Below are 10,257 nucleotides of genomic sequence, written 5' to 3'. Positions count from 1 at the left end.
CTGCAACTCTGCTCAAGTTGTTAATTATTTTCCCTAGTTTTTTTAGTTGATTCCCTAGGATTCTCATAGTTTTGTTTCCTCATTGCCTATTTTAATTCCTTCAATTTCTCTTTCTTCTCCTATTGCTACAGCTAACATTTCTAGTACAATACTGAATGACAGAGGTGATAATGGGCATCTTAGCTTCACCCTTGTTTGTATTGGGAGGGCTTCTTGCTTAATCCCATCACAGATAATGTTTGCTGATGGTTTTAGATAAATATTACTTATCATTTTAAGGTAAGCTCCATTTATTCCTATACTCTCTAGTATTTTTAATAGGAATGGATGTTGTATTTTGTCAAAAGCTTTTTTCTGCACCTATTGAGATAATCATATGATTTCTGTTAGTTTTGTTATTGATATGATCAATTATGCTGATAGTTTTCCTAATATTGAACCAACTCTGCATTTCTGGTATAAATCCCACCTGGTCATACATAGTGTATGATAGCAGATTTGTTTTTAAAGAAAAAAAAAAAGCAAAATTTGCCTTCAGTATCCTATCTCCTTCCTTTCTTGAGTTCTTGCTACCTGCTACTTGCTTGAGTTGCCCAAATCCTCTCATTTACAGACCCCACACTCCCAATCTTCATCCTTTCAAACCCTGAGCTTCTCTTTCCCTATGAAAAAGTATTTAGTCATCTCAAACTAGTACATGCTCCTTAACACTTTATAGGGATCTCCTAGTGATACAATCCAAGGAGGTAATAGTGGTTATGTACTCCCCTGATTGATTACGTTTAAGCAAGAGGTACTGAGAGGGGGTCTAGATGTCGGGATTCATAAATTGGATAAAGGTCGGGCTAAATGACCTCTCAGGTTCTTTCTTACAGTGAAATTTCGTGATTCAATATATCTTAAAGCCTGAGTAATAGTCAAATAAGAGAAAGATATTTGTATTGTCCAACCCCACCTAGTCCTTTATACCAAATAGTTTGAAACTGGTTCTTTTTCGTAATCATAGAATAATAGAACTTTGGAGTCGGAAAACACCTCAGAAGTGGTCTAATATCCCAACATCTCTGCTAAACGTCTTCCAGGGATAGCTTGGTCATTGTCTTAAAAGACAACAATGAGTAATGAAAAGAGCTTTGGCCCCGGAATCAGGAAATCTTGATTCAAATCCAGCTTTTGCACCTTACAGCCCTGGGACGACTTCAATTCCACCTGTAGGATGTCCAGCACTGCTAGACCTACCCACCTACTCACCTACCTACCTTTTCTAAGCAGGTAAAGTGTGAAGCAAACGTGAGGCACAATTAAGCAAAGCAAGGACCTTATTAACTCCACTCCATCAATACTTAATGTTTTAGTCACACAGATTTGTTTCGGCTGTGATAAAACCCCACCTACTGTTAGAACTTGGAAACAGATAAATTGGGATTTTTAAACTTATGAGTAGAGGGGCCATTATCGAGTACTGGAACTATTTTACGTGGAGTAGTTATTTTTGTTGTTTTTCTTTAAACCTGTCTCACTACCCCTTTCCCCATACTGGTTAAATGTTGAGTCCCACAGGAAGATGATCTCCCCTCCCCACTCCTTCCTCCAAGTGGTCCAGTCTGGGAAATGGGGGCGGTGAGGGTGAATGTGGGGGTGGGGGGGCGGTGGGGAAGGTGTATGGTTTCTTTTCAGAAGACTTTGGCCCGGATCTCCTGACCAGCTGCTCGTAAGTTCACTTTTTGGAGCTGCACCTTGACCAGAGCAGGGCCGCTCTCGGGCGCGGCGGCCCGGGCTCGCGGAGCCCCTCCCCGCGGGCTGGTCCCGGCTCGCTGCTTACCTGGGCTGGCGGGGCTGTCTCCGCCGCCGCCGCCGCCGGGGAGCTTGTTGCGGAGCCCGGCGGACGAGGCTGCGGAGCGCAGCGCGTGGCCGCAGCTCACCGACAAGTTTTCGGACGCCTTCCTGGCCAGCGAGAAGAGCGGGTGCGACCAGCCGGCGTCGTCCCCGGCCGCCGCCTTGCCCCCAGCACCGCTGCGCACCTCGCTCGCGGGGGTGACCTGGGTCCGGTCTATGATCTCGAAGTCCTCCCCCGGATCCATTCCCGGGGAGCCGCCAGCCTCCCCTTCGGCCATCTTTACACAGTCATCTGACACCAGTCAGGAGGAAGCGTGTTTGCAGCCGCCCCAGCCGCCCGCCAGCTCGCCTGCTCGCCCGCCTGCCCTGGGCAGCAAGCGCTGCAACCAGCGCCCGGGAAGATGCCATCAAACCTTTTTTTTTTTAAAAAATATATTTCCTGGGTGGGTGGAGTGCGCAAGCCAGCGTGGGCAGGAATCAGTTTTAGGGAGAGTCTTGAAGCTGTGGTGGGAAGGGGTGCGGTTTGGGGGAGCTCCCAGATGCGAAGCGGACAACAGTGAATTTGGGGGAGGGTTCTCAGATGCAAGTCAAGGAGGAATGAACTTGAGGGGTCTCAGAACCAGAGTGGGCAGGAGTGAACTGTAGAAACGACCTTAGGAGATTATTTAGGCAAGAATAAAAATAGAGGGGGTCAGTGTAGGCAAGAATGTGCATCGCGTGGTACCTAGAGGGTGGCATGGGAGTTTGGGAGCCAGCTCTTGGAGTGGGTTTCCCAGGGCTTTGGTGTGATTGTGTGTTTGGGCGGTAGGGTGGAGGAGGGAGTTCTTTGTTGAAAAATCACTAGGCTTTCCACATTCTTTGTTATGGTATGGCCTCAAGTGTCTCAGTTCTTCATTGATTTAAGTCCAACATTTGGGCATTCCTCTGAAGAGCCGCTCTGAATTGCTCTGAAGAGGGTGCACGTAAGGGGAGAGAGGGGAGAATGAAAACAAATTAAGGAATTTGAAATTAGAGAATATGAAGTAGGGAAAGGGATTTGGGAAGTAATGACTTCAAGAAAGAATATAAACATTGTGAGTGAGAGTCATTTCATTCTTTGTACTTGTATACTCAGTGCCTAACAATGTGGGCACCTAAGTAGGAACTTAATAAATACTTGATTAATTGCTTATGTTACACACACACACCCCCACCCACCCACCCCACATACCACACACACCCTTTCCCCTCCAGTAGGGGTGGCAGAGCGTGAAGAACTCCAGGCATGGAGTACAGCCACTACTCCTTCCCTAAACCTCCTTCCAGGTAGAGGATTTCTGAAATGAACAGGAGGTTCCATCTAAGGGTCAAAGAATTCTATGATCTTGTGAGAAGTAGCTCTACAGAAGGTGTCTAAGGTTGGTGTTTGGAAGCAAGTACTCTATGTTGATTACTTTGGGTCTGTACGTCTTTAAGAAATAAAAAGGACAGTCTTTTTTTTATTTTGTAACTCATATTCTCATACTTTAGCAGACCAAGTGGTCCTGATCACGCATATTCTTCCTTTTAGCCACTATTTTCCCTGTTGTTTCTTGTTACCACATAGCTCAGACTCCCCTTCACACCCCTTCTGCCCCCAAAATTGAAGGACTGGGCAGAAGATAGTGCTGTATCTTTGACACCAATAAAAGACATGACATTTTAAATCAGTGCCAAAAAAAACTGGGAAAACATTCTGTAATATGAGGGAATTGGGCTAATCATCTTTTAAGCCCTTTCCAACTCTAAAACTATGATCCTTTAATCATCACATAAACAAGGTCAGAACCCAGACTTGTCACTCGTGAGGATTCTTTCCCAGTGAATGACTGTCTCACAAAATCACTAACTCTGAGCTTTGGGCGCCATCTTGTGGATTACAAGTAGATGAGTTTTGAATGGCTTCCAACAGTCTTTCCCAGGCTGATTTAGATATGACTTCCAAGGCACTAGAAAATATATATCTCTTACTGGAATTATGGCTCTAGAACTGGAAGTGACTTTTGAGGACATCTAGTCCTACCCCTTCATTTTACAGATGATGAAATTGAAATCTAGGGAGATTAAGTGAGTTGTCCAAGGTCACAAACAGGCAGGATTGAACCAAGAGCTTCTAATTCCAGTGTGAGGGTTTTTCCTTCTGTACTATGCTGGGGAAGACTGGGACTTGGGAATAGAAATATGCTTGGGATAAAAAGGGGCATGAGGAACCCAAATAGAGGACAATATGTCTCTTTTATCCAAAAATTGCCAGGTGTTTTTTAGCCACATATGTAATTTTATTTTAAATATTTTACAGGGGAAAAATGTAAACATCATTGATGTTTTTTCATGGAAAATTGTTAATGGAAATTTCATTCACATTCCATGGGAACACTTGGATTCTGTATGAGTTTGAGAAACAATGTTTTACAATTTTGGATTTAATTCACATAGTACACTGTGGTATGGAACCCCTGGTAGGTCTGTTGGAAATAGCACTGATGGGGAAAGTTACCAAGTGCTTGGAGCAGGCCTCAGACTAGGCCTCACTTCTTATGTGAGGCTCCTTCTATCACTTCTCATGGCCAATTTACTACTCCTGTAGCCTCTGGTAATAATAGTCATAGCTTAGTACTTCTGCACATTAAAAAAAAAAATCTCTGTTGAGATCCTATTAGGTGGAGCAGTGGATAGAGAGCCGGTCCAGGAGTCAGGAAGACCTGAGTTTAAATCTAGCCTCAGATGCTTGCTAGCCTTGGATGCTGTGTGATCTTGAACAAGTCACTTAACCTCTGTTTGTCTTAGCTTCCTCATCTGTAAAATGGGGATAATAATAGCACCCCCCTCTCAGGGTTTCGATCAAATAAATAATATTATAAATATTATTTATTAATTAAAATAAATTAATATTATTTATTAATTAAAATAAATTAAATAATAATCATAAAGTACTTAGTACAGTTCTCGGAACATATTATGTACTATATAAATATTAGCTCTTATTATTATAGAAGGAGGCAAAGTGAAGTTATGAGGCACTATGGAAAGTGAGATTGCCCCGCTTCTTCTAGAACAGAGACAATAGTAGAACCTGTCCTGCCCTGAGTGGGATCTGGGCTGCCAAAAGCCAGGTAACAGTTTAAAAGAGGGAACTGTCTTCATGCTGTTTACAGATTCCCCTCCCCTGCCACATACTTTTCCTGCTCTTTCACCTTTTCTTTTCTTCATTGCTTCTTTCACAATGCTCTTCCTTAAGTACTGGAGCTGTAACTTCCTCTGAGATGGTAGAGCAGAAGGCTGCAACACCCCTGCTGAGAGAGAAACTGGAATATAAAAGATTAGAGCTGTGATCAGCACCACTCCTAAGCAATTGGGAATAAGCAGGCAGCCTGACTTTTGTGTGCACACAAGCCAAGGAGCTGGTGGAAACACATCTTCTTTACCTTCTTACCTTAGTCCATGAGTTGGCTAGGGCACACCTCATCCCACCCATTCCAGGACCTGCAGGTGTTACGAGGTTGGTCTCTGTTTCTTTTCATTAGATTGTAAGTTTCTTGAGGGCAAGGACTATCTTTTGCCTCTTTCTGTATCCCCAGTTTTTATCACAGTTCCTGGCACACAGTGAACACTTAATAAATATTTGTTGATTGATCTTATTTACAATAAACCATGTGATCCAGTGGACAGTAACCTAAGATCCACTACAGGGTAGGGGCTCTGAACCAGGTATAGAAAGTAGATTTTCTGTTCTACCATATTGAGTAATATTCTGTATCAGTCCCTATATTAATTTTAGACCTGTCTAGCAAAGGGTTACTCTGAGCTAAGTTGCTTAACAGGGTGGCAGAAGTCTCCTAGGAGAGGGCTGACTGGTGAAGGTAGGAAAGAAAGGGACCTACAAAGTCTCCAGGCTAGTTACTCAACTAGAGCCCCCTGGTGGCCAGTTCAGATATTGCATGCCACGTGTGGATAACACACAGTTCCAAGCTCTCTTTCTGTAGGTTTCAAGAACACAGCACTTGAATCATATGACGAAAGAGCCCATGTAGGAGCAAACGTCACGTAGTTCACACTTGTATGCACTTCAGGGTTTACAACACACTTTCCTCTAACAAATCCTGTGAAGTGGGTGATACAATTATTATCAGCCTGGTTTTATAGATAAGGAAATTGGAAGCAGATATCAGAACGAGGGTATTTGCAAGCTCATGTTGGCAATGTGGCACAATGGGAAGGATGTGGGATTGAAAGTCAGGGACCTGGGTTTTTGTTTTGCTTCTTTGGGCCCTAGATTCCTCATCTTTACAAGGGGATTGTGGCAAGAGTTGGGCAAGAGCATCAATGAAAATGTTATACCTAGGATACCATCTTGGGCTGAGATGTTTGCTAGCTGTAAGAATCAATGAGTGGGCCCAGTAACTTTGTTTCTTCAACTTTGAAATGTTGGGGACAGCATTGTAGGAGAGCAGTCTGTGCTGAATCCATTGACATCAGTATGACATGCTTCCCAAGTCCCAACTTACCTCCTAGAAACTTACAATACAGATTTGTCATGAAGAAGGAATAATCATGAAAAAAAGTGCTAATCCCTACCTCACAATTCACTGCAATTCAGCAAGCATTTATTATGTACCTATGCACATAGCACTGGGCTAAGTGTTGGGGATACGAAGACAAAAATGAAATAAAATAAGTCCCGTCCTCAAGGAGAGAAAGTAAGAAGTTTTGTTTTGGATATGTTGAGTTTAAAATAGGTATTGGGACTGGAACTGTGATTTCAATGGCAAAGGGAACTCCCAGGTGAGAAACTCCCACTACTAATAAGAGTCAGCACCCTTTCTGTAGCTTAGAGTCTTAGGGAACTGTCTCAGGCACATAAATGGCAGTGAGTATGTGTGAGACTTGAACTCAGGTATTCCTAGCTCTGAAGCCAACTCTATCTGATGGGCCAACTCTGCCTCTCAACTTTGAGATGCTTATGGAAAAATCCAGGTGGAGATTTCCAGCAGGTAGTTGAGCTGGATCTCGAGTTTAGGATTCCTCTGCTGGAGAAGATAATTGAACACATGGGAGCTGATGTGATCCCTAAGAGTATAGAGAGAGGAAAAGGGGAAGAGGGTCTGAAAAGAAGAAAAGGAGCCGGGATTTCAGTTTGGGGTACACCCATGCAGTCTGAGGAACAGTCAGATGAGAGAACCAAGAGATTGCTTTCCTGTTATCTCTATTCTTCTCTAATTTTCAATATTTCCTTTATTTAATAGCTCCTTCCCTGCTGCCTTCAAACATGCTCTTGTCTCTCTATCCTTAAAAAACTCTACTTGATCCTACCATTTCTTCAAGCTATCATTCTATGTGTCTTCTCTCCTTCTAGGAAAAACTCCTTGGAGAAAGCCATGTACAATCTGTGCATCTGTTTGCTCTCTTCTCGTTTGATTTCAGGCCCTTAAGCAATCTGCCTTCTGAATTCTTTATTGAAATGAAATTTCTCTCTCCAAAGTCACCAGTGACCTCTTGATTCCCCAAACTAATGTCCTTTTCTCAATCTTCCTCTTTTTTGACCCTTCTGCAGTCTTTTATACTGTTGATCACTCTTTTCTCCCAGATACTCTCTTCCCTTTAGGTTTTCATTAATACTGCTCTATCCTGGTTCTCCTGTGAACTATCTAACCTCTCCTCAGTCTCCTTTGGTGTATTTTCATCCAGCTTATACCCACTAACTGTGGCTATTTCTTAAGGATCTCTGTCCTAGATCCTCTTCTTTTTTCCCTCTATTCTATTTCACTTGGTGATTTAATCAGCTCCCATGGGTTCAGTTTTCATCTCAATGTAGTTGATTCTCTTATCTATTTGGATGGCCCTAATCTATCTTACTGCCAGTCTTGCATAAACAATTACTTATTGGAAATCTTGAGTTGGAATATAAGACATCTTAAATTCAATATGTTCAAAATTGAATTCACTGTCTTTCCCCCAAACCCTCCCCTCTTCCTAACTTTGCTTTATCTGTCGAAGGTACCGCAATCTTCTCAGTCACTTAGGCTCACCACCTTGGTTTCAACCTCAGCTCCTCATTCTCAGTCACTCCACACATCCATTCTATTGTCAAGTCTTGTATTTCTATCTTCATAACACCTCTCATGTATTTCCTCTTCTCTCTGCTCACACAGTTGCTGTTCTGGTTTGGGTCTTCATCATCTCATACCTGGACTGTTGCAATAGCCTTCTACTTGGTCTTCTTGCCCTGTTCCTCACTCTTGTCTGTCTTCTATTCAACTGTCAAAATGACCTTCCTAAGGTATTTCAGTTGTTATTGTTTTGTGATTTTCAGTCACGTCCAACTCTTCATGACTCCATTTTATGGTTTTCTTGGCAAAGATACTGGAGTGGTTTGCCATTTCCTTCTCTAGCTCCTTTTACAGATAGAGAGACTAAGGCAAAAAGGGTGAAGTAACTTCCTCAGGGTCACCCAGCTATTACATGTCTGAGGCCAAATTTGAACTCAGGTCTTCCTGATTCCAGGCCTGGCGCTCTATCCATTTCTATCATTTAGCTGCCCCTCCTTAAAGTGCAGGGTCTAACCGTGTCACTTCCTTAGTCAATAAATTCCAATGGCTTCCTATTACCGCCAGTATAAAATATAAAATCCCCTGGCTTTCAAAGCCCTTTGCAATCCGGCCTTTTCCTATCTTTCAAGTTGCCTTACAATGTATTCCCCTCCATATACCCTATGATGCAGTGACCCTGGCTTTCTTGCTATTTCCTGCAACGTGATACCCTGTTTCCTGACTCTTTGCGTTTTCATTGGCTCTCCCTCAGGCCTGGAATGCTTTCCCTTCTGAGGTCTACCTCCTGGCTTCTTCCAAGAGTCAGCTCACCTCCCACCTTCTGAATGAGGCTTTTCTTAATCCTCCCCAACATTCCCTCTAAGATGACTTCAGATTTTTCCTTCTATGTATCTTATATGTACATAGTTGTTTGCATGTTGTCTTCTCTATTAGAATGTGAGTTTCTTGAGGGCAGGGACTGTTTTGTGCCTTTCTTTGCGTCTGAGTGCTTGGTACAGTTCCTGGCACATAGGAAACACTTAATAAATACTTGTTGATTTATTGATTGACCCTCTTAAAACCACAGCTTATGAGTCCCCACTAATATTTTTACTTTTACTTGCTAGCCATAAGGCATATTAAATCAAAACCAATATAACAAATCAAGCAGTATAGAAAATAAAGTCACAGGAAATATCCCCTAGTGCTCACATGGAGCATATTCTCCCAAGGTTTTACATTATCAGTGCGGAAGTGAACATGGGGGACCAGGGAAGATGCCTTGAGGGCACACACATAAGGAACATACATGGCCAGGGAATGTATGTACAGTTTCACACACACTAGGAAACTGTGTGGCTAGAAAATACCCCTGAAGGACATACGTGTAGGGGATATGGGATGCTCGGACACATGAGGGGTCAGAGCAATTCACGCCTCTGATGCTGTAGGCCTGTTTGTGTTCTTTGGTGATATCACATGGTTCTTGTGTTTTCTGCTGTTCACTGTGTCTCTGTTCCCCACTGTGTGTTACTCTGTCCTAGGCACATAATATTTGTTGGGCATGCCATCTCGGTGGGTGTTACATCTGCATTCTCTGTTGGGCATATTGGGCATTCTCTACTGAGCATGTTTCCATTGGTTTCATAACTCTTCCCTCTCTAATCTATTTTCCACACAGCTGCCAAAGTGATATTCCTAAAGTATAGATATGACCATGTCACTTCCTTACTCAGTAAACTTCAATGACTCCCTATTGCCACTCTTAGATTAAATATAAGGCCCTCCATTTAACTTTTAGAGCCCTTTACAACCTGACCCCAACCTACCTTTCCAACCTTTATTCTGTGATCCAGCCAAACTAACTTTCTTACTGTTATCCACATATAATATTTCTCCTGTCTCTAAACCTTTCCCCAGGCTCTCTCATGCCTGGTGTGCACATTCACTGCATGTCTACCTCTTCGAATCCCTTCTTCCTTCAAAGTTCTGTTCAGGTGTCACCTTCTATATACATGAAGCCTTTCCTGAGCCTTACAGCTACAAATGCCACCCTCCACCCCACATATTTTGTATATAGCTATTTATATACATGTTGTTTCTCCTGATAGAATGTAATCTCCCTGAAGGCAAGAGCTGTTTCTTTTTTGTCTTTGCATCCCCAGTGCCTAGCATAGTACCTGACACATGGTAGATGCTTAATAAATGATTAATTAATAAATATGATTGATTAAATGAATGGTTAATTGGTTAATAAATGGTTCATTGGTCTTATGGTCACCTATTTTTTCTCTTCTAATGTCTGGGCTTCAGCTTTTCAGGTTCATGTGCTGGACTCTTGGCTCCTATCTGCTAAGGTGCTGTGGCTAGAAAATCT

At 42.7% G+C, this 10,257-nt stretch overlaps 1 protein-coding gene across 1 annotated transcript in view; it reads right to left on the bottom strand.

Moving 5' to 3' along the window:
- The window catches only part of RUFY1 (RUN and FYVE domain containing 1), a 40,580-nt gene extending 38,668 nt beyond the window's left edge, over positions 1 to 1,912 (bottom strand). The window contains exon 1 of the mRNA XM_027841907.1: positions 1,823 to 1,912. The gene's annotated coding sequence lies outside the window, so the exon portion shown is untranslated. The remainder of the gene's footprint in view (positions 1 to 1,822) is intronic.
- Between the last annotated feature and the right edge of the window lie 8,345 nt (positions 1,913 to 10,257).

Source organism: Vombatus ursinus, unplaced genomic scaffold (assembly GCF_900497805.2).
Source record: "Vombatus ursinus unplaced genomic scaffold, bare-nosed wombat genome assembly UNPS02014863.1, whole genome shotgun sequence".
Classification (NCBI taxonomy): domain Eukaryota; kingdom Metazoa; phylum Chordata; class Mammalia; order Diprotodontia; family Vombatidae; genus Vombatus; species Vombatus ursinus.
Note: the sequence above shows the minus strand (reverse complement) of the source record. Positions and strands in the feature narration are given on the sequence as shown.